Here is a 22,985-nt window from a genome sequence, read left to right as displayed (position 1 = left end):
TGGAGAAGACAGGCAAAAGAAAAAAAGGTAAGGAAGCAGTGGAGGAGGATATGGGGGAGTCATATATGCTACCTTGATGCACATATTCTGTTGCAGTAAAAGGGGGAGTTCATGTGTGTTGCCTTTGGAAATGGTGATATTATCTTGCACTTATTACATCTGTGAATATCAGCGTTCAAGGGTATCCGCCTAGGAAGGGGGGAGGGCGCATGACAGGTGAGGCTGTGACTTCCGGCAGCACGCAGGCATCGACACCTCTGCTGCAAATGTGTGGCTGGCGCTTGTTATCACCTTACTGCTTTGACTAATTACCAGCCTCCAAAAGCTCCGTGTGTGAGTGCGTGCGACCGATTCAGTTAGCAGCCTCACACACCAAACAACCCATTTGTAACTTATTTAAGTGTGTGTGTGTGTGTGTGTGTGTGTGTGTGTGTGTGTGTGTGTGTGTGTGTGTGTGTGTGTGTGTGTGTGTACATGCGGTACATGGGCAAACCTTATGCCAGACACTCAGAGAAGTCATTTATTCACACATATAGACCTACATGAACAGCTGAAAGGTGTGGTAGGAACTAGTAAAGGAGAGAAAGAAGACCAGCCACACATACATTAAGACATTGTACAGCAAGAGAACACTATGCCACTACGTGTGTGTGTGTGTGTGTGTGTGTGTGTGTGTGTGTGTGTGTGTGTGTGTGTGTGTGTGTGCGTGTGTGCGTGTGTGCGCGCGCGCGTGTGTGTGCGTGTGTGTATGTGTTGCAGACATCAGAGGGCAGGAGCCGCTCTGTCCCGTGATGGCTCTCCCCTTCAAAACAAGGGAGGAAATATGTCAGCACTGCTTGTCACACTCAAATAGTTCAACACTTTCTTTATGGATGACTGGAATATGAGCGAATATGTCAGGGATGAATTGCAAAGGCTCAACAGGTTATTTTAGGTAAATGTAATCTTACAGTACGTGTGCCAAAAGCAAGCAACCACTTTGGAAAATACATTTTGCACAGAGGAGGAGGCAATCTGACAAACGAGACATGACTTATGGGCGCAGTGGAGATCCTTTGCAAAAAGGGTCCTTTTTGGAAACAACGACAGCCATTTCACATCCAATATTCAGTTTATGGTGAAAAATAAGGGTCTGTGGCCTTGTTTCATGCCCTGATTTGGTGCTCTTCAGAGTGGTTTAAGTCACTCCTGCACTGCCCTCTCAAATCCCCAAACATGCCGGACATTGTTTCCAAAGGGTTCCCCCCGCTGACACAGCTATGTGTGTGCGTGTGTGTTTTCTTTTTCCATGCACTGGGCTCTGAGGAAGGGGTGTCACATGACAGCTCATTCCTAGGGGTTGTCACGACAATTATAGTTGCCAGGCTGTCACCAAGGACACTACTCTGTTTTTGGGTCCGTGACATCAGCCGGTGGCCCCCGCAACCTCTGACCTTTATACACACACACACACTCACCAACTCACCTGCACACACTGCCAGAGAAGAGATAGGACAGGGTGTACTGCATTTATGTCAGTGCGTGTGCTCGTGAGGGGAGCTCTTAAAGTGCATGTATCACGTGTATTTATGTGACAAAGGTTTATTCAGGATAGCGGTCCAGGCCAGGCTGGCGCCTGTTTTTCCTCCAGCTGGAAGCGAGGAAGCTAAAACCTCCTGATAGCCAGAGAGCACATCCTAACTGGATTATCCAGAGCAGCAGAGAGGGAGACTAAAGTTAGAGGTGTCATATCACCTCGTTCTGCTGGCTGTGTGATTGCGCATGTGTGTGTGTGATGGAAAATTTGAGTCCTGGTCTTAAAAAGTATCATACCACTCATAACAAATCGGCAAAAACAAACTGTGGCGAGCATCCGTCATCTGCTTGTGATATGTGTAAACTGTTTGTTAGTTCAAGCTTTGTGTTAGTCATGTTTGCCTCTCTGTGTTCATTTATACAGGAAATTCTGCAGAAACGTAAAGTAAACCAGTGACGAGTGTTGGCCAAACATGGAGGTGGTTCCTTCCTGCAGACTCAGAGATGCTCAGCGCAACAATAGTCTCTGGTTGCATGACTGACCTGACAAAGCCTTTGTTTTTCAAGAGAAATCCTGACATGTGCCTCTCGTAGCTGCAGAGATACACCACAGGAAAGGAAACGTCTGAGGTAATCCACTGTAATAAGGCGGCATTCCTCTGCTACTCAAACACAATTGGCTTACGAGGAAAAAGGCCACACAGTGGGATGAAGGATTTTCCTAAATTACAACTTCTCCACCAACCTGAAGGGTCAAGCTGGTTAATATCTCAATCCTTGTCATAAACAGATGAAAATAGAAGTGAGGGGATTGCAAATAGCAGACGTCCTATGACACAAATCAGAGTTTTAAAGGTGTTACTGACACCTGCTGATATCTCTGTGATTTTCCACAAGGAACACAACCATTCAACACTTTGCCTCAGTAAATCATCCAGCTGCCTGTGTGCATGGGCGCTCACCTCATTTATAGCACAAGCGTATAGGATAGTGTTACAGGAGAGTGCATTGGTCAATGTAAACCATACTTTAATGATTGCATAAGATGCTTGCAGAAGTTTGTTTTGCCCTCTAGAAAGTGCTAATCCATCATAATATTTGCATTTACACTCAGACTTTGCTCAAAAAATGTGTCCAAAATTAGACAATTACATCCCGATTTTGAGCCAATCCTCACAAAGATTGAAGGTTCCTTTACAGTAATTTCTTCGTTTGCAGTCAAGCTCCTTGAGTCTTATTCAACGTGAACTGTTAGAGATTTGACCTTTGGGCTATCAGATGACCTCCCTCCACATAAACCACCCATCTATGGTCAGGAGGGGCGGTGGGTGGGGGAACCCCTGCGGGTGAACCAGCGGTGTGAAATATCAAAGCTGCTATCTCTGAGGTGAGACGAGCATAGCAGTGGAAACTCCATGATGTCAGAGGCACGCGCGGTATTCATTCACATCCCAGATTGGTTGAGACACATTAAGGATGGGAGACTGTGGCCTGTGCTGATGAAAGGTGATGTTCACATGTTGCTCCAGCAACAACACGGAGCCCCCGACGCCCCCGCACACCCTGCGGGCTCTGGGCTTGCCCCGAGGTAAACTGATGCCATGGTGATGCTTCACAAAGTTCAGCCGCAACCGTAAATGTCAACATATGAAAAATGCACAGGTGCAGTGTTTGTCTTTGCTAGCGATTGTGTGTGTGTGTGTGTGTGCATGTGCATTAATCACGTGGCTGCATGTGAGTGGCCGGGCATGTATGGGAGAATGTGTGGACATGGTGTTAATCTGTCCAAAAGAAATCAGACCGTTTTGATAACTTATATCAAAGTGCTTAAAATAAAAATGGTAATGGAGAATTTTCCATTACACACACAGAACACACATGAAGCTAATGTTGGAGCACTTTTATCCACAACGTGTAATTAAGTCTGACTGCAACTGGTCATGACAGGTTACAAGACGCCTGCACGTGTCTGTGTTTGTGTGTGTGCACCATGACAATGATGGCAGTTGACAGTGTCACATGGGGCCTTGTTTTGACCAATTATCTCTTGTAATCCTCCCTCTAAGTTAGAGTCCAATGTTATCTGATTAATCAAGCATTCCCGCTTATATGACTTGTCGACATTTACACACAATCGCAGACGCGCACAAACTTCTTTGGGTTGGGTTATGCTTTAAACAAAGTAATTCAGTGACATTGCATCCGACCACCAGGCAAAAGTATACACTGGCATCCCTGGGGTTGTATACATGAGCAGTGACAAAAGAATGAAGAGAGTTTGAGAAGTGGGCCGGCTTGTTTGTTTGTAGTTTCCTGTTAAAAATGCGCAATCTTCAGGAGTTTTGCTGACTGAAACAACCTCGCAGCTTGTTCGGGCCACACACTGAGACAGAGGAGTGACAGTGGAGAAGATTCAAGAGGGGAGAGGAGGAGGAGGAAGATAAGACACTGGAGGAGAGAGGGGACACGAGGAGTAACACAAATTAAGGAACAGTGGGGATGAAAGAGAAGAGGTGAGGGAAAGCACTGGAGGTGGAGGAAGGATCTTTTCTGTCACTGACGGAAAAAGAATGAAGGGTTCAAACTACTGGAGCAAGACAAGGGTGAAACATGGAGAGAGGGGGGAGAAACAGAGGAAGAGGACAAGCGATGGAGAGGAGGGAGAAGAGAGGCGACTACCCAGCCTCGTCGCCATGGAGCTGAGAATCTCTCACTCGGTCTGAAAGTCTCTCTCCTCATCCAGGTGTCTCTAAAGCACACAGATCCCCAGCTCGCAGCCCCTCACAGTGACCGAGGGATGTTCAAATGCTCAAATGGCTGTGTGCGGCATTGTGCGTGTGTTGTGGTACGCACATGCTGATCTGAGCGCAGCCTCGTCTTTGCATCTACACCAGATATAGATATTCTTTATTTCCGTGTTTTTCAAGCAGTTTCAGATGCTCCAGAGAAGTTGCATCAGCAGTGAGGCCAGATGAAATTTCTCTCAAAAGCTCGGCTCTTCCGGCAAGTTACTCCTCACAAGTCTCTTCTTCCCTCCCCTCACAAAAGCAACCTCAGTTACATAACCGGGTATACAAGATAATTAGTGACTGAATAATTAAGAGTGTGCCCGTGACAGTGTGACTGTTTGATGGAGTGTGAGCCTGCGTGTGTGTATGAGTGATGGAGGACTTCTGGAAGGACTCCATTGTATGAATGTGCCTCTCTGCTGTGGCACAGAGCCTAAAGCTTCTCTCAGATCCAAAACACCAACAGGCACCAGGAATGGGGGGCTTAGTAAATGGCATCGAGGAGAGAGCCATCTTTTCTCTCTTTTTAGCCAGAACTAACAGTTACTGAAAGCCACCCACATCCCTCTTTATATTACTATTTATGCCTTGTTACCTTCCATGCCAGAATTCATACAATACCACAAGTCAGGCATTTGCTGCATGTAAATTTTTTTTTACATTTTGCTTTCTGCTCAAAGAAAAACACTGCAACACCACTGAAGCCCTCTCTGTCCTTAGCAGGGTCAAACAACAGCCAAAAAAACCCACCGACTGTTGTGAGTGTCTGCACATCAAGACCAATGGATGGAGTATTAGCATGACGGGTGGGCTGTTATCAGAGGATACGAGGGCAACAGGGGTGAGTGAGAGTGGGAGTCAAAGAGAGGGAGAGACGACAGTGTGTGACAGAGAGCCCAAATGATGCAATTTGATCTGCCGTTGCTGCGTAACTGAAGAGCTAGTGGGGACACACATGCACGTGCATGCACACGCACTTTAAGGATGATGTTGTGGCCTGTTATACTTCCGGAAACAACAGCAGCAAATGATCCTTAAAATATTCAAAAAATGGCACAATGAAGCGAGCGTGATGACAATTAGCCATCTATACAACATGTCTAGTCTCCATTGTGTCCATCTCGCTCTCCCTCCCAGTTTCCATCCCACTGAAGCAGCTCCTCAAAACTTTCATTAGATCCATCAACACCCCACGCAGCATAACCACAATCATCATCGCATCGCGTCATCCTTTGTCACAAATACAGATGGGTAACATCTCAGTCTCTGGAGCTCTGCTGGAGGGATGAACCCCCTTCTTCCAAAAATATATCCCCTCATTTGATGATGGTCACTTCAAAATCTCCCATAGGAGTTGAACAGAATCATGCTCCATGCTTGGCAAACACCATAACATGATGATGTAATTCACATCATTTTCAAACTCATTAAACATTTCAGTCACCCCTCATTCATTCATTTTTTTTCTCATGAGAAGGTCTTTTGATTATTACATAAGTAAGCAACTCTGTTGGAAACATATTTCAATCATATAAACACAAATAAAAACAGTCGTTCCCTTCAGTTTTTCAGTCTCGGTTGGCTACTCGGCCTTGCAGTTCCTGCTCACTGTTGTAGGGGTGCACTTTGTGCTACTGGGTTAGCTGCTGAACGACAGTCTGCTGGCTCACAGGGAGCGCATACTGGACCAAAGTGCGTTGTTTTCACTGCTTACTGTATCCAACTACCTCAAGTCTCATTCACATGTAAGAAAACACTATCATTATGAACGCAAAACAACAAACATGGCTACTGTTAGCACTGCTGTCAAGCTAGCATGTTAGTATCGAGACATTTTGGCTGCACTTTCTGCAAGGGTAATAGACTCTTAGCTGTATTTTATTAATATCCTCAACGTGCCTCAACATAGAAACATAAGGCTCTCTCAGGTAACGTAACGATATGATTTACATTATGGATCATTAAATTATCCCATTCAGTGTGGCAAATGAAAGAAATTAACATTGTTGTCCACTCCTTCACTGCGTGCAGTGGTCACTTTCAGTGTGTGCGCACAGTGAAGAAAAACCAGAAATCCACAAATCTGAAGAAATCTCCATGGCAGAAATTAGACTTGTTTTTGGTTTTCAATTCTATTCGATTCCTCACTTCAACATGAAAACATGAAAACAGGTAGAGAGACTGAAAACAAAAAAAGGTGCCACATTTGAGAAATTCATCCAAAACAGAGACAGAACTGAATGAATAAATTACTTTAAACTGCATTTATGTATTCAGGGTTTTCCTTTCATTTATCTCCTATGTCTCTGGTTTGGCTGAACACCAAACCTCCAACACTTTACCTCGGTATGCGATACCTTCCACCGTACCACACCTGTCAAACTGACAATCACATCGCATGCTCTGATCACAGCTGCTCACAAAAGGCTACAGCACAAGCATCCAACGTATGATAAATTTGGCACATGAAGGGTTCACATTATGGGAATAAACCATTATTTCATCCAGCAACAGCTCCGTCGATGAGTTTCAAGAACCACAGTGTGTGTGAAATATCCATACCATCACAGCTTTAGTCAGGTCACACAGAGTTACAGTGAACTGGAGAATCATCCACAGCCGTTTGCTTGCACAGTTGTGTTAACAGCTGAGTCTCTCAGCAGCTTTCCCCTCTCACTCCCCGTGATATTCATTATAGCCACGCTGAGTCAGAGGCACAGGTACCAATATTTATTTTTCCATCAGGCTATTCTAGCAAGAAAGTATGTGCGTCTGTGTATGTCGACGTGTATTACTCACATTGTGGGGACTTACGTGTGTTTACACACATTGTGGGGACATGCCTTAGGGACAAATCTTAAGTCCCCATAATGTAAATGATTAAATTTCAGGGTGAAGACTTGGGTTAAGATTAGAGGTTGGCATGCAGTGGTTACAGTTATGGTGAGGGTAATCTCCGGGAAATGAATGTAAGTCTATGTAATAACCCTAAATGTGATGGAAACAGGGTTGTGTGTGTGTGCGTGTGTGCGTGCGTGTGTGTGTGTAACCCCGTAGTACAGTTTGTTCTCTTTGGCTGGCAGTGTTTTAATCTGTCAGTCAGTGGTGCAGCAGCAGCAGAGAGGAAGGTCATGATTCAGCATTAAAGTGAGTGTGGAAATGTGTGTGTAATCATGTTAATAAGAATCAGAGAGAAACTCACATGCTGTATGTAGATAAAGTTACAGCCCACACTAACATACTGTATGATGCTATAAGATGCACAGAGACATCACTGTCACTATCATGCACTTCCCTGTATCTGCATGCAGTGAGGATTCAGTGCAGACTGCCTCAGCAGGAAAACACGGCACAGTGTAACAGCACAGATGAGGCAAAGTCAGAGAGAGATAGTGTGATAGGAGGCTGGCAAGCTGACAAAGATTCTTCAAAGATTTCCTAACAATTAGCACAAAACAGACGTTACAATGACAAATTACTGTCCGAAAAACTTTCAGACTTTTCTTCCAAATTTGTGTGTGAGGTAAGATTTAAATGAGGCCAAAACTTCTCAAAATCTCACTGTCCCAGTGAGTGCAATGTTGGTGGATAGTCTGACACTTCACGCTGTGAACAAGAACACAAATACACAAATAAGCACACACACACTGACAGGCACAGACACGCACACATGCATTGTTGCGCGGAGTGGGAAAGAGGAGGTAACAGCAGTATAGGCATTTTCAATTAGCCACCTACCAAGACCACGTCTGTGACAAAATGAAATGGCCGAAACAGCACAGGTATTCTTAAGTTTTAAAAGACACACACACACTCACTATGAGCACTTCTCTCCCTGCCCTTACACCACACACACACACAGAAAAAAAAAAAAAAAAATCACTTAACACACATGCACACGGAGGCTCAAACTTGACTGGTTAATTTTCTGCCTGGTTGGCAGGCGAGTTTGTCAGTTCAAGGTGCCCGCGTCTATATGTAAATGCCTCTGTTGCCTGACCTTGGTGTGATTATGCAGTATGGATCAGGTTTTACAGCTGAACGCCGGCCCAGTGTGGGAGTTTTATGGCTGACCAAGCATATTGATCCCTGCAGGAGGAAATAGCATGTCTCTCTGCAGTGTCATTGTGTCATAGTCTAATCTGAGTCAGAGGTCTGAACCAGGCGTGCAGATAGAAATTCGGAGCACCATGACATCAGCTTACACGAGGCCCTGCGTCGTATTACATAACGCACAATGCACTTAATTGTGAAGTGGCTTTGGCAACTGACCACAAAATATGGTTGTGTTTATCTACAAGATGATTGCAATTCCAATTAATTTAATGTTATGACCTGTTATTTCTCTTCACAATAAAGGACATAATGTTACTGTTCTACTATGTGACAGAGAGCAAGCACGAAAAGAAAATCCCTCTTCAGCTCCAGCAAAGCTCTTTGGCTAAAGTTGTGATTAACTTCAAAATGCCCTTTCAGACATGGGTCACATCGCCGTCATGTATTCCCACAATCTGGAGGCACAGAGGAAATGTGCTGTACGCCAAATACCAAACTTTCAGAGGGAGTTTCCGTCAATGAGGACATTAACATTTAGCTGTGGAAAACATTTTATGTTCAAATTTAAGCTGCCAACTCACTAAGCACCACCTTTCCTGTTTATATAGTGAGGCAGTGCATTAATAAGTTGCTAAATAACCTTTTACTGACAGACTATTAACATCTGTGCCAGCTAACCAAATGGCTTAGCCTGCTGTCCGTCTGCAGGTGTTGACAATTTATGATACAATATTAAAAACACTTGTAATGTTTATAATAATGTTGCCTGTACACACCAAGTAGAACCAGCGACTCTGAACACAATGGTAGCTGTGTGCAGATTCCACATTGTCCTACATTCAATTACAAAGAAAAGTGCAGAGTTGCATCAGTCCATTGTAGATTTCTGGCTGTGCTTCCAACAGGTGCTCCAAAATAGTCACTGACATGATAGTGTGGTTCACAAACTGCTCTCAAGCCATCAGTGAGTAGCTGACAGCAGTGAAGATGCTAATGAAGAGTGAGACAGGCTGGTGGATGAAGACGGTGATTAATGCTGCATGCATCGTCCCCTCCTCTGGTCTGCTGCTACATGCACACCGCCACTACGCCTCATTGCTACCCTCCATCGCTCTCTGACAGACACACACTTTCATTCATCCAGTCTTCCAGCTGCTTGTATGATACAACACAAGGAACACGTTATTTATCCTTGCTTCAGTTCTGTCTTCATTTCTTTCAGTCCTCTGCATAGGCCATTGCATGGAGGACAGAGACAGGAAGGTCGTGCTGCAAGCATCTGCTGCCCTAGTGACTGAGAACTGGACCGGCCTGGACTGCACAACATGAGATACACACACCGAAACACACACCATAGTCTGTTCTCACTGAATCATGACCACTTCCTGTTTGGCGGGAACTGAGTGTTCTTCGCCCATGAGAAAAGCAAAAAAAAAACAAGCAGTGGAGGAGGTGAGAAGGAGGACATGAGGACAAGTCAGACTCTGTGTGTGTCTGTGTGAGACAGAAGTTATGTGGCTGGTATCTCCCAACAAGCTCAGTGTAAACACCATCCAGTCTCTACCTTTTGAAAAAAAAAGTCAGTGACCTCTAACTGGTGCTTCCTGTAACCGCTTAAGACTGACCAACGCCGTGATGCCACTCGCTCAGCCAAGAGGAAGCACTTATATGGTCATGAGAGCAGGAACCGCAAGAGGAGCTGTGAATGTCACTGTAGTAATATCCGTGTTCCTCTGAGGCTACCTGCAGCGTGAGGAGGTGCTGCTGAAACTCTCAACGGCTCTTCTCTCCAGGCTGCAGGGGATTGAGAGGGAGGTATGAATGACATTCAATTTGGTGGAAATGGGAGAGCGAGGGATGTGAATGGCTGGGGCTGTGAATGGGGATAGGAGTGGAGGATTTTGGCGGTTGGGGTAGAGAGTGAAAGGGAAGAGATACGGAAGAAGAGCAGGCTGAGATAGACGAGTGTGAAAAGCAGTAATTGGCAAGTGCGACGATAAAGAGGGGAGAAGTGGAAGCTGGAAGTGAGCGGGTGGCATGACGTATTCAGAGCCTTTCTCTAGCGCTCTCTTCTCTCCCCTGCTTTCTCTATTAGGCATCTCTGCTGCAGCGTCGACTCCAACTGCATACTTGATGAGTGAGCCAGAACAGGTCCTGAGTCTCCACACACACGCACATGCACGCACACACACAGTTTGATAAGGTAGTGCCAGGCTAAGCGCTGAGTCTGGCACTGATCCTGAACCCACTGCTACCGCTGCCTGACTCCCTCTCTCACTCTCTCACACACACACACACACACACACACACACACACACACACACACACACACACACACACACACATGTGCCAACACACACACACACACACACCAGAGACAGCAGGTTACAAGAGGGATTCCACTGTTCTCAGCACTGTTTTCCGGCTACGAAATACTTGTTTTTTGTGTTTATTGAAAAAGTAAAGATGAAAAGAAACACACAATACCAACTGTAATACAAAAAAATATCTATGCAGTGCATGTAAGTGCACACAAGTACAAGAAATATGGCTATCTAAGCAGAGGTGATGCAGCAAAAGCCATATCAACAAACACATATATGAAAGCCCACATAGTACAGGCATACAGCTGCCCTGATGCAGCCAATATTGTTCAGTTGTAGAGCCAGTTCAAGGCATGGCATCACACACCACCTATAGGCAAGGAAGGTAACAGAGTTTTAACATCAGTCAGCTGATGTTACAGCATTAAAAACTATTGTAACTGCATAATAAAAACAACACGTGAATTAGAAGAGTTAATGTATTAACACATTTTTATAAACAATGTTGAAATTGTTTCAGTCTTTTATGCCACTGGCTGAAGGCTGCGGTGGAATTTGGTGCATATTTCTGCTGCTGTGTTCTGACTTCGTTCATTGTTGGGACTGCTGCATGTAAAAATGTGCAAAATAGTCTGCGATTTAACAAATACACAGCTCATGTGACAGTAATGTTTGTTAGATAACTAACTGGTCCTTTGGCACTGAATAATTGATAGCGAGATGTAATATAAGATACTAGCTAGCTAGCCAAATAAAAATAATTATTCTTTATTTTGTTAGAACATTACCCAACTTTGCCTTACAAATAAATAAAAGGTGGGGGGGGGAGCTCCACACTTGACACAAACAAAAAAAATCCAATAATCAGATGTTTCTGGGCAGTAGATACTTGCTGATGTTGCTAAATAAGGCGGACGGCTCTAAATGCTAACGTCAAAATACTCACAATGCTAACATGACAATGTTTTCGCAGGTACAATGTTTACCATGTTCTTTTAAGTTTAGCGTGTTAGCATGCTATCATTTGCTCATCAGTGCTAAACATAAGGTACAGCTGAGGCTAGATGACATTGTCAACCCAAGAGCCACAGTGTCGCAAAACAAATAAAAACACAATAATGATCGTATTTTTTCACCCTCTGTCTGCCATTGTTGAACATTTGAACATGTGCACGTCAGTATGTATAAAGTAGTGCTAAGACACACAGAGAGGAGAGTGAGTCTGTAGATTTACACTGTAATGTCCAGCCCTTCAAAACCCAGCGTAGTAGTAGCTCCTCCCCTCCTGCCCCAGGCTGCCCTCAACAAACCTAAATACCAACATTACACACACACGCACGCACGCACGCACGCACGCACACACACACACACACACACACACACACACACACAAAATATAATACTGGACACAGATTAAATTCACTGTTTGTGCATGAACAGTTGAACAGCCTTGACATAAAATTTGATCTCTGTGGTCATTCGTGGATATATGTGCAAAGACTATGAGCCAGCTGCCGTATTCACCCCTTGCCAAGGCCAATGGGGGTCTAGCAGTCAATGACAATCAGATTCAAAGCCAGCCAGTAAACAGAGTCAGCATGTGTGATCAGAGGATGATGTCATGGCCCTGTGAGGAGGTGAACACAGAGAGCCCTCTGATGACATGAGACATCATTTCCTGGTCCAGGAGGCTGATCTCTGACAAAGCTCAAACCTGCACAGGGACTGTCTGTCACAGGGCCTTCAGTCTCTTACCTGCTGCCATTTCCTTTCATCTGTCCACCTGCTCAGTCAGTACTTTTCCACTCTCATTCCCCGTGCCAGGCATGCCCACCTGCCCAGTCACCTGATCCTCACCTGATTCTCATTACCAGTCAGTCCAGTATTTAAGCTGCTCTCCCACACTCACTCATTGCCAGATTGGTCTTCGCATCATGTAAGACTCTCCAGCGTTCATTATCGGACTGATCTCTCGTTACTGGACCTGTCTGCCTTTGACTTTGCCTGATCTGTTCTCCAGTAAATACCTCTGCCTTCAGTGTCTGACTAAGTGTTTTGTCCTGCACTTCCTGGATCTCTGCCTGTCTGTGACTGTTGAATGTTTGGTTTTCAAGAGACTCTCAATAGTTCTGAATGGGACATTAATCTGTACGATGGCTTATCAGTCTCTCTCAACTCCCATGCACTGGTGGTAGTACAATTGGGTCCTAAACCAACTGTTTGCAGTCTTAGATTAAGGTTTAGACATGATAACTTCCTTATGTGATGTAAAAACGAAAAGCTGAGAAAATTATAAACTCAGTAGAATATATGCGTATAGCATAAATGATAACATTCAAGTGAGCCAAAGTAGTTTTCCAGAGTACAGTATGTACACCTTGGTTCCCCTTTGGGCTGAATGGTGTCACTGCATTTCAAGTATTAATATAACACTTTGTTCATCATGTGTAATTCATTCTTCATTAAGGGGTGACATAAGAGACCAAATCTTAAGGTTAGCTGCAAAATACAACTCTGATCTATCTATCAAAATACTGGCATAACCAACATTTCAAAAGAATGTCCTTAAAGACCTGTTGCTACCTCCCCAAAAAAATAGCCCAAACAGAGTTTGCAGTGTTGAAAACACTACAACAGTGGTGAGCCTGAATAATGAACGTGATGTTCATGTCGGACTGATGTCCCTGATCTTAATTCCACTGACTAAACTGATTGATCAGTTGCTACTCTAACTGGGGAAAACAGTGGTCACTACACTAGGCCCCTTTGAAATGCTAAATAAATCAGAGATATGGGCCAAAATCTAGAGGTCTGGAACTGGCTAGGAACATATAACAAGCAGGCTTAAAACTGTTCCACTTAGAGGATGATGTCTGCAGAAAAGCCAACATTCAATACCAAAAAGAGGCCGATGCTGGAGGCTGTTAAGCGCCATTGTTTTACTCATTACTTAACAAGAGCAACATCCACTTCCTGCAGAGCTTCTACCCTCTTTTTTTAAGTCCCTATAGTCATACATCTGGAGCACCAAATCATCAGGGGACATTCCAAAATTCTCTCCCTCCATCAATCTCATTCACTCCCCCCCCACCCCACCCCCCCCCACCCCCACGCCCACTGAGCTATTGCTGGGAAATGCATTAGGAACAAGATTAAGACCTTAAAAAAGGGTCTGATTGGGAAGAGTGGGAGGCAGGGACCGAGAGAGGGCAGTTCTCAGAAAGACGGGAGAATATAATGCTTGGCGAGGGTAAGGTCTGCTGCCAAAAAGTAGTTACATCATCACAGGTCAGCGAGGCAAAGTGTAATCATGACAGAGATGAGATGATGAGGGGATGAGAGAGGGAGGAGGAAAAAGAGGGTGGAGAGGACGGGCAGACCAGATGTCGGCTCCTGAAGATGAAAATGAGCTAGACGGGCAGCAAAGGCTACGCACTAACAAAAACATGCCTTATGAGGGGGGAAATGAATAACACTTAAGTAAGAAAATGAAACCAATGTAAGTCAATGGCGTGCACATACCCACAAAAGCTGCACTTACAAACAAACAACAGATCAGCTGAGGCCAGAGCGTTAAAAACCCAGACTGTTCTGTGTCAAGCATCAATTGCTCAGACAGATGAGAACATCAGGCTTCTCAGCAGAGCAGCAGGTCTTCTTCCCCTCCTCCACCTCCTCCCCCTTTACTTCCACCATTCCTCGCTACACCTCTCTCTAATGTATATTATGTAACCTGAGCTACAGACTCTGGTGGAGAGGAGGTTGATGGGGATGAAAAGCAAAAAGACTGTGTGCCAAAGGTACAGACAGAAAGACAGATACATGCAGACAGGCATAGAAAAAGACTAGAACACAGAGCATGCACAGGAGGGGGAAAGAGACAGAGATGTGAGGCATGAGAGCAGTTGCTATGAGTCTTAAGAGGAAAAAAAGGAGGCAGCAGCACAGAGTAAAAATGAGAAAGATAGAGAATCAAAAAGCAGTTTAAGGAAAAGTACTGGGAGTACAGTAAGTGAGAATGAGTAGAGGAGTAGACGGACTAGATGGAAAAGAAATGGGAGGAGGGAGAGGAATAAAGATAAATATAAGGGATTTTTTTCCCACAGAGATGGCATGGTGGATGTGTCAATGTTTTATAAGGTAGCTGTACAGTATAAAACCCAGAGAGGCTCTCCTGTCATCAAACAGTCATGGGCCGAGCGCTCGTCAGCTTTCACGCAGCTCCATGAGCAGCACACTGTGACAGCAACCACATTTATCATCCAAGCATAATGCACAGCACAGCACAGCACAGCAGGCAAATGGGACCCGGGCTCTTTAAACTAAGAGCTATGTCTTGTTAGAGGGACTGCGAGAGTCCTCATCGGCTGGGACACAAGTATGGACACACATCCAACCGAAAGAGTGACAGCATGCGGTGTAACATACAGCACTCTGAGCCCAGGTTGGGTTTATGTGTGATGGGTGACAGTTTAAAGGTGTGTATTCTGTGTGTTCGTGTGTGTATGGAAGTGTATTACTCATGCTGTCACCACTAAAATCTGTTGCATCTGACACATTGTGAGAACTCGCCTTCTTCATGAAGGCAAAACGCAAATCCCCATAATGTAAATGATTACATTTTAGGATGAAGACTAAGGTTAAGGTTAGGGTTAGTAAAGTAGTGGTTATGGTTGGAGTTAAGTCTCAAGGAAATGAGTGTAAGTCAATGAAATGTCCTCTGAAGTGATGGAAACGACTGTGTGTGTGCATGTGTGTGTGCATGTGTGTGTGTGTGTGCATTGGATTTAATCTGCATGGGAACACGAGGTCTGGAAAGACTCCCAACAGTGGGATTTGTGAAAATCTGCAGCTCAACTCTCTCTTTTCTCCTAATCTTTCTTCTTTCCTTTCCTTTCTGTCTTTCTTTTTACTCTTTTTTTCATGAACCCATTAACAGGTGCATTGACCGTTCACTAAACCCCGTCCCCCAACCAGAGATTGTCCAGTCATAGTTTAGCAACCACAACTAGCAGGCAGGCCGGTCAAACTTTGGATTTTTCCACACGTCGAACGACGACGTTGAACGATGACACTGAAGAGACGTGATGGACTATAAGAACAATATGCTGTATATGAAAACAATAGAGGGTCAGAACTTTTTTTAACTTTCCAAAAAGAAAAACACAAGAGTTTAGGACTGGATTAAACAGCGTGTTTATGAGCTAACAGCTCTGATGTAAGCTGTAAGAGTTAGCACCATGCAGATAATTTACCAACTAGTTTGTGTGTTCACAGGTCATGTTTTAAGAAAAGAGTCCACTGTTCAAACAATCACTACCAACTCTGGTTTGGTCGAAATAAACGCACATCAGAGAAGACATCTGATGTCCGCCCTCCCTCTTCCAAAATGTGTTAGCTGGAAACTTTTCAAAGAGTAGATGGAGCTGTACCTGCGTCTGAAATCCATCATTGTTTCAGAAATTACTGCACATCACAAGTGGTAAATCTGCTGCTGTTCTCAGTTTAATTAGCATACCGTATGCGCCAGGCTAAAAGGGAAAGCAGTCGTCGGCGCTAAACTAAAGCTAAGTGAACGGTCAATTAAATGCCAATGCTTTAGAAATTCCATCATCTCTCACTGGCATCAATACATGCGCTAACAGCATACAGCATACGACATGGCTGTGGTCCACCGAGGCTCTCCCACTCATCAAGCTCATACACAGAAACAACAACACCACCTTCTTATTACAGCCCAACAGTTAAATTAATGCACAACAATGTGCTTTTAAATAAATATTGTCTTAGGGAGCAGGTCGCCATGGCAACAGGGAGAGGAACCGACTCCGCAATGGCGGTTTGGGTCTGTCTCTGTACTCTAACAGACGCCACTCCAGACTTAATACTGCAGGGACGGGAGGGATTGTCTTGATTAAGTGTGTGGCATTAAACAGAAGACTGGACTCAAGCCTCATGGGTTAGTTGCTCTCCGTCTCAGTTGACTAACCAAAACTCTTCCTTTCTTCCTTTTTCTTTCTTTCATGTGTGTGTGTTAACGGATGGCAGGGGGTATTAAGGCCCCTGTTCTCAGGTTAAGTGAATGAAGCATGGCGGACCATCTGCTCTCTGATTCCCTGTACAGGCTTACAGGCTAATATAGGCCATGCATACACACAGTTGTTTGTTACGTTCTAATGCCGCTAGTTAATTCTAGCACCACTAGACAAGAACATAATCCTCCATCCAAACATGAGCCTCCTCCTGAAAATACCTTTTCTGTCATCACTGCATCACTGTCCGCGCACCATCCTGCCTAAACTCAGCTACAGTAGCAACCTCAAAGCACCGTCAGTAGAAGGGCAGCAGCCATGCAGCGATGATGTGCTGAAACTCTTCATCTTGTTTCTATTTGTAGTTATGTGAGGCTGAAAATGCGGGGGAACACACAATAAATGCCACATAAAAGACAAAGTTCAATGCAATTTGATCATGACAAGCAGTGGAGCCGGTGGGCATCATTCCCTGACCCCTTCGATTATTATGTTCCACTCTAACAGGGAAAAGTCAATACTTCTAGCTCCAGTTAACTTTTGTTTATGTGCTGTCTGTCTCTCTCTGACATCTAATTACAGAGGTGAGCCATAAAAAACCTTTTGTAACGTTACATTTCATTGAAGGGCGACAAATGATTATCTTCATCGTCATGATTTCCTAAAGCCTGCGTTGACGTATTAAAAGGCTTGTTTTTCTCTGACCAACAGTCTTCAACCCAAAGCCGTTCAGTTCACAATCATTGAGGACAGAGAAAAATGACAGAAATTCACATTTAAGAAGCTAGAAACCTGACAAAATGTTGCAGATTATTTTTATGTCACATACTTTATATATTAATGAACTGAATTTCAGCTCTAATAACACAATCAGCACAGTACAGCTCATTTTCTGGAAAATCAATTGAGAAGCTGTTAAAAAAAATGACCAACAGGAATTGCAAATATTTTGATATCTGCCATCAAAAAGACAGTACTATGGTTTGGTAATGGTGCACTGCAAGCCCAGCAGCACAGAGAGCAGAGGACGTTCAGGCCAGTCGAAGTCAGCGATGTGCAGTGATGGAACTGAGGGGACAGGTGGCTTTCAGAGAGCCAGACTCCACACTGAGCTGTTTCCACCATTAATCAATTCACTCTCTCTCTCTCTCTCTCTCTCTCTCACACACACACACACACACACACACACACACACACACACACCTCGTTTCGCCCTCGCTGTACTCTTTACAGTGTCCCACTGAACGCCCTCATTTGCTTTCAAGTCAGTTTGTCCAGGCACCAGCACCCACAGTAATATATACAGACAATGCAGAGAAGAGGCTCTGAGAGCAACTGTCCTCGAGGGAAAAGCATCAGAGGGATCTATATTAGTTTCAGTTCCACTTGTTCATGACTTCTTATCCAGCACGGCATGGGCCACAGGTCAGCGCACGGCTGCTTCACTGTACATGAAGCCTTTTACTCCGCTAATAATAAGCTCAATCAGTTCATAATGACTTCTGTAAAGTGATTAACGGGCTCATTCGTTCATTTCTGTTGGGTAAATGCTCCTTCCAGTTACCTCCTTTTTTGTTATATTTAACAAACACTTGGCTTATGTAATCACTACCGACTCTTGACCTTTGTTATGTCGGACAAGAATTCTTGGTGAAATTGAATATATTCATTAGATCGTGTCGACTCATTAGACTCTGCCAGGCGTGCATAAGCATTGATGTAATACTAAACAGGCATTTGCAGACTCATACTTTTACACACAGCATAGCTTAGACATACATGCACAACATGGTCAAGGATCAGATGTGCTTGATTCAGCAGGTCTCACATTTCTCTGACTCTCCATATTGCTATGGTGGTGGTAGGACTTATGTGCAGCTGAGTTTCTGCTGTATTTATGTTAGCGCTGCAAGATAACTGGTATCAAAATGGAAATTCTGATCCCTGCCTTAATGCAATCTCATCCTGTAGTATCTGAATACGCAGGGAGATCTGTTCCAAGTGCTCTACCTTCCCTGAGTCCCATCAATAAATGACAATACTGCATTACGCCATGGACTGTACACAGGAAGAGGTGGTAGACATGAAAGCAAACCTAACATGCGTCAGAGAAGCACGGTGGAAAAAAAGCCTCAGAGGAACAAAACGAGTCTCAATCAAGAAAACCCTCCTATTGATGGTGAGAAATCATTGCAGCACTGCACAGAAAAACCGCAAATATTCAGCAAACAACCACCTGAAGAGACACCACAAAACACAATATAAGGAGCTGTGAAGGCCAGAAAATCTTTGCTGTCACTCCACACAAACATCAGAGAAACAGGAACCTTAAAAAGTGCCTCGCCACACCCGACAAGCTCTCCTAGACACACACAGATTACAGAAGATGTACAGTTTATTAAAAACAGCTTTCCCTAAAAATTGTGAGGAAACTGTAACCTTAATTCAAAGTGGATAAAACTGTGATTCTCTTTTTCCTGTGTATGTACGTGTGTGTGCGTGTGTGTGTGCCGTTCAGACGAGGGAGAGAGAGTGCAAAGGCAAATCGGGAGTTACATAAGAATATCACAACCGAGCTGAACTAACTCTGTTATGCATGCCATATCCGAAGTGAGAGATAGAGAGACGAGATGTACAGACAGCCAGAAAATGAAGCAAAGATTGAAGACTGGCTCTGACTTGGGCCCACAAAGACAGTGATGAGACAGACAGAGAATTAGCAACAGACAAATGGAGAATCTGGGAGTTAATCTGTCAGTTAAGACGGCACAAAGAGAGACAGACAGAGCAAAATGTTGGTAGTTACATTGACGGATAGTTAAGCACATAACTCGGGGGTGGAGGGACAGACAGACAGACAGACAGATCCACAGACACGGGCTGGGAGAGACAGACAGACATGTAGGCTGACATGAAGATGCAGAGGTGGAGGTGTAGGTCTGTTAGTCTCTGCCTGCAGCATTACAAGCAGTATTATGTAAGAGTGCCGGGGACCGTCTCGCAAAAGCCAGCGGTCTCATAAAAATCCTATTGGACACACACACATACAAAAAAAATTGTTAAAAAAAATCAGTGTATTTAACGACTTAGCTGCGGTAATGGTCTTACAGGGGAGGATGATGAGGGGATTTGGAGACATATGTGGAAGATACGGCAAAGCAAGGCTGTGGTGAAAGATAAGAGGCTGACGAGGTAGAAGGAAAGAGACGGAGGCCAAGGTGGTGTCGTCATAGTCGAGACTTGTAATCTATGTCCCACACTGTGTTCAGTGCTAATTCTGAGTGGGTTTGACAATGCAGCGGGCTTCACAGTGAGAAAACAACTCTGTAGTCGAAAGTGTTGGTAAGTATACTAAATTCACTTGATGCGACACTCTCTCACAGCAGACACTGTAACATGTCACACCTGGGAAACCACAGTTGTAATCAATGGCATTAAGTGATGGCGACTTGACAAGCCGGGTGACGCCATCAGCCGGCTGGAGTCGAGCTGAAAGGGCCAGTTCACGCTGCTGCAGCTTTTCCCCGCAATGCAATCATAATTAATCTCATCAAGAACATCTGTGGATTCCTGCTATCACATGTCAAAATGCCAAGGACACTGCACATGGGATATCAAGACGCACAGCTGGAAAATCTGAAAAACAAATGCTGGACAGTGGTGGGAAGTCTTCAGGAACATGTTGAAAAATGAAAAAAATGCACATTAAACATGCATTAAGTGATTATTGTGGCCAAATTGGGGCAGTGGAAACGAGCTGCAAACACAATTCTGACATTGATGAGTTGTGATTCTGGCTACCTGATGAATGAAAGTGCGATATTCTCTGATTCCTCTTGCAGCTCCGTTTTTGGTCTCCACCAATATGGCTTGTTAGCTGCAATGACCACCAGCTGGACAGAAACTGTGTCTGTCTGTCAGTTGGTGTTGAGTATATAGTGAGTTTTTAGAGCTTATTGTTGTTGGAAATTAAGTCGTTTTGCGGGACATTAAACCAAAATCATGAGCTGAAAGATGATAAAAAGCTCTGCAGAGGTTTGGGGATTTGCAGACAACACTGTGTGCATTGCATACGACGTGCAACAATTTGCAGACGTGCATGTGATCCGTTGTTGACATAAACTCTGTGATTATAGCTGCTTTAAGTATTCGGAAAAAGTATTTTTCTCCTTGTGGAGTGACATCCTTTGGTGCACATTGTGTCGTCTCCTGTTACTAAATGAGAACATAACCAACAGTATTATTTTGTAATCACTGCAAACATATATTAGCTTGTTTTACATACTGTACAAAGTTTGTATATAGAAGGCAATAAGGACACAGTTGTAGTGCTGGTTGTTTACTACATCATCCAAATAGGGCTGCACAGTACGCATAACTATATATATATGACAGCCTTCACTATTCATGTGCCTGTGAGTGCACTGAAAGCATTGGTCCCTTCACTCCACTCTGCACCAGGCTCTTAACATCTCTGCTAATTCAGAGACATAAGCAACGCTGAGCCTGCTGCTGTCGGCTGTCGTTCCAGTGAAGACTCACTCACAGAAGCCCAAACACGCACAGCGCCACACCTATTCACAGGTGATTGAAGTGTATAACTCAACATTACCACAGCGGGCTTGCAGTGACAGTGCGTCACTGCAGAGAGCTCAATGCGTCGGGACATCAGTGACGCACACACAGTGCCATTACCTAGCTGACAGGGCTTTCCCTGCTCAGAGCTATGTGATGATAGGTTAATGACGCCATTGAGACTCAGGACACAGTGCCTGCGTAGCTCTCTCTCTCTCTCTGACAAGCAGCTCTATTAAAACACTCCAAAATTCTTTTTCCTTCACAAACCCTTGGAGATAGCATTGTACCTGTACAGTTTCACAACCTTTTAGTAAACAGTATAATTAAATGCAGGTTTGTGGGCATGTTTGGTCATTTGTGTGCCTTTCAGGTGTCTGGCTTCCAAACAGTCTGTCTCACTGTCACATAGTAGGTGATGCTGACACTGCAGTGGCTGTCAGTACCTCACCTGGAGTGCACACTTCAAAACCTTATCTCCTTGTCTGAGTTGTTGGAAATAGGATACTCAGCTGTGACCGGGAGCTTTGTTGTGTTACGTGCATGTACATCCATGACCATATCTGAATATGACTGAGCAAATAGCTTCAGTATATTGTCCAAGCGACCGCTCTTGAGCCAACACAAAAACATAACTATTATGTTTTATACTCCAGGCATCATCTGTTCAAACACTGCAGAAGCATTAATGCTGCGTCACTCTCAGCCTACCAACAGGACAATATGTGCTTCAATGCCCCTGCGTCATGCACATCTGTATTGTTCAGTCTGTCATTTGTTAAGCCCTCTGTGAGCACAGTGAAATCGGGTAATTGTCTCAAAGCTTCACTTGTCTTAAGACAGAGTCCCAGTCATTATTTTAATGTCTTAGATGTTGATTTTTTATGACAGAGCCTGTCGCGGGAATGACAGATTTATGCATACAAGGTCACAGAGGAGTGACTTTTTGTACTGCGACATACAGCGACTGTCACAGCAAGGGGAGCTTGTCTCTTGGTATTCACGACAAAACAGCAGCGCGACTCTGAATACGCTCAGATGACCCTCCTTTAAGGTCGGCATAATGTCTTTGTGAGAAATGCACAGCGAGCTCCAGGATGACACTTCAGCTCTTGAGAGGCGACTGGCTGCAGAGGCACCTCTCAGCAGCTACTCTTCCTTCCTCCTCTCTGCCGGGGGAGGACGAGCAGAGAGGAGGAGAGGAGGTGAGCAAGAGTGAGAGAGAGAGAGAGAGGGGGGAGGGAGGGTAATGTGATGCAGAAGTGTGCAGTGCAGACAGAGGAGGCTGTGTTAATGCCAATCAGCGATACATTCCCCAGGCTCAACAGACATACGCGCAGTTTTGTTTGAGCATTGTGCTGTGCAACATAAAACCAATACAGCCAACATTAAGATCATTCATTCACAAATACTGTACAGATGCAATTTAATGTAACTTCATATACCAGATTTGATAAGTATGTATTACATTTACTTGCTGACATGAGAAGGTGCACACACACACACACACACACACACACACACACACACACACACACACACACACACACACACACACACACACACACACACACACACACACACACACACACACACAAATGTCTCATGGAAAGACCCTCCTACACTTCAACAAACCCATCTGCAGGCACTCGTACTCGGCTTTAAAATGGTCAAACTGACGCCACTTAAAAGAT

General features: G+C 44.4%; 1 protein-coding gene across 1 annotated transcript in view; it reads right to left on the bottom strand.

Moving 5' to 3' along the window:
- Positions 1 to 22,985, bottom strand: part of ece2a (endothelin converting enzyme 2a) — a 70,702-nt gene that overhangs the window by 37,231 nt on the left and 10,486 nt on the right. The window lies entirely within an intron of this gene.

This window comes from Chaetodon trifascialis, chromosome 11 (genome assembly GCF_039877785.1).
Source record: "Chaetodon trifascialis isolate fChaTrf1 chromosome 11, fChaTrf1.hap1, whole genome shotgun sequence".
Taxonomy (NCBI): Eukaryota; Metazoa; Chordata; class Actinopteri; order Chaetodontiformes; family Chaetodontidae; genus Chaetodon; species Chaetodon trifascialis.
Note: the sequence above shows the minus strand (reverse complement) of the source record. Positions and strands in the feature narration are given on the sequence as shown.